Genomic DNA, 2,494 nt, shown 5'->3' on the forward strand with positions numbered 1-2,494 from the left:
GACATTTGGGCTAACACAATGAGAATGAGACAGTAATTCTAAGAGTTATAGAATTAGGAAGGTTCAAAGATCAGATGAGCGGAGCAAACAGTTCAACACTGAGCTACTAGCTGAAGGAGTGAAAGTGCAAACCACCAAGAGGCACCTGGGAAAGCCAGGCGTGGAGATCTGCTTCCGGAAGGTCGAATCCTTGAAAACCCTATGGCGCAGTGTTACTCTGCAAGCATGTGTTGCTGTATGTTGGAATGGACTTGACAACAACTAGCAAGAACGAAGTCATGCATAGGGAGTTCATTTATCTGTCAAGGAACAGAAAGAAGGCAATAGGCCAGGGTCAGGTTCAAGAACAAATTAGGAATTTCTACTGAAATAGCCATCTACCACTAAGAGCTTGGAAACATTTAATAAAAATGAATATATCCAAAGGACATTTTTGCTTAGAACTCTTAGAGAAGTTTGCCTTCCAAGTGGTTTTAGGAAGGTGGCTGTATGCGTGTGTGCACATATGGTGGGCCATGAATACTTACTAAGAGTGGAGTGCAAGTTTTCTACATTGATCTCATTCTCTAATAGAGATTGGTGAAGGGCAGAGACTGCTTAAGACCTTAAGTAGATGTTTAGAAGTCCTCTTAGTGAGACCTCATGTGAGCCTTGAAAACTCAGAGGCAAGTTTGTGGTGGGTGAAGGACATGTAATCATCCTGTAAAGCAAAGGTCTAACTAGCCCATGTGGTAGGGCGACAGAGACAACACACTTTGAAGTATAGAAACCTCTGTTACTCAAAGCTGTTTCTGCTTCAGCAATGTAAACTATCTCAGTCTCGGCAAACTTTCAGTTGTCCGCTACACTGGCAAATGTCTTTTGTAAGTGGATTTGCCCTTTTTTGAGAAACCAAGTGGGGAAAGGCTGGATTTCATGTTTAAATTGACTCAGGGCAAAAGGGACGGTTCTCATACAGGACTGAGCCTCAGAATCCTGTGAAATCCGGAACTCGAAACCAGAAGAGATCCAGGGAATAGAACTCTCCCAGGAATAAACAGAAATCTTAGAGGAACATGCAATCGAGGCTTTATCTAGCACACCAGTTAGTATTTGCTTATGGATGCATTCATTTTCATTATCTCATCACTATAAAGTGTTAAAGAAAATGAAAATAATGGGGTGGCGGGGAGGAGAGCATGAGATTGACTACTTTCTTAAAAACTATAAGCATTCATGATTGTAATATCCAATCAAGCTGGTTGGGTGGGGGATGGGGTGGGAGGAGTGAGTCTAATCAGTTGTCAAAATAATTGGCTAACTGGCTAATTTTTTCTCTGCCTAAACCTTTGCACTGGCATAATATAGACATAGCACCAAAATAAATATTTAAGAATAGACCTCCACTCATTTACTCTAAATTTTGAAAAATTCATAAATACAGGGTTGTTTTTTTTCTCTATCAGCAAGAATTCATATGAATGACTTGTCCCGTTTGCTCTGTGATTCAGGATTTTTAAGTGGGTCTGGGTTTTGAAGTGTTGAAAGATATTATAAAGCACTTACAAGTATTCTGCTAGTCAGACTGCTCAATTAGCTGAACATTTATAACCTCAAAATTTGGACAGGCATGATTCATGCAGGAATGACCCCTTGCACAACAGATGGCTCTGTTGTAAGTACACTTGAGAGAGCACATGCAAGGTTTTGTGATTTGAAGGAAATAAAAATTGAGGCTCTCAAGGTAGGAAAATTGGACTTGTGAATATGGGTGCTTTACAGAAAAAAAATTAACTGATCTCTTTTTGTTGGAAGAATTTTCTTTTCATTTTCACTGAAGAATATTCAGGCATCTGTGGGACAGAATCAAAAGCTAAATAGGTCAGAATTAATATCACTAACCAGGCAAACCAGAGCAACGAAGCTAAACACATTTCTGGCTAAGAATAAAAGTAAGAGAGATTAGACAGTAAGACCCCCAAATGTTTATGAAAAAAACTAACCCCAGCATTTCAATTGCTGCTGCTTTATTTATTTGTTTGTTTTGTTCGTCTGTGACTGTGGTTTGCTTAGTATCCTGGAGAAGAATAAGGAGGAGGTAAAAAGTTCATGGAAAATGGGCTGAAAAGATAATGGACCCTGTCCATGGAGTTGTTGAAATGTCCCGTATTATTTCACGGGCATATTTTATAGCAATACTTTGTTACTAAAGTATTTTATTTTTAAAAGTTTTTTTATCCATTTCTAAAGAAACAAAATATCATATATCCTTCAAGCGGGAAAAAACTCTCTCTCGGGTATGTACAGTTCTTTTTTGTGTTTTTTTTTTTGTTTTTAAAATCAGAGTTAATGCTACATAGAAACTCACATTGGAGAAAGACATCTATGAGTTTCTAACATATTATTTACACAAATTTCTAAAATAAATGAAGAATTTCCTTTTCATTTGGAGCCTATTATGTACGTATATTCGTGAAACTACATATAAAATCTTCCTTGGATCATCCCATAGGCT

This window comes from Echinops telfairi, unplaced genomic scaffold, assembly GCF_000313985.2.
Source record: "Echinops telfairi isolate 266 unplaced genomic scaffold, ASM31398v2 ScPeMD7_3533;HRSCAF=4204_0, whole genome shotgun sequence".
Lineage (NCBI taxonomy): Eukaryota > Metazoa > Chordata > Mammalia > Afrosoricida > Tenrecidae > Echinops > Echinops telfairi.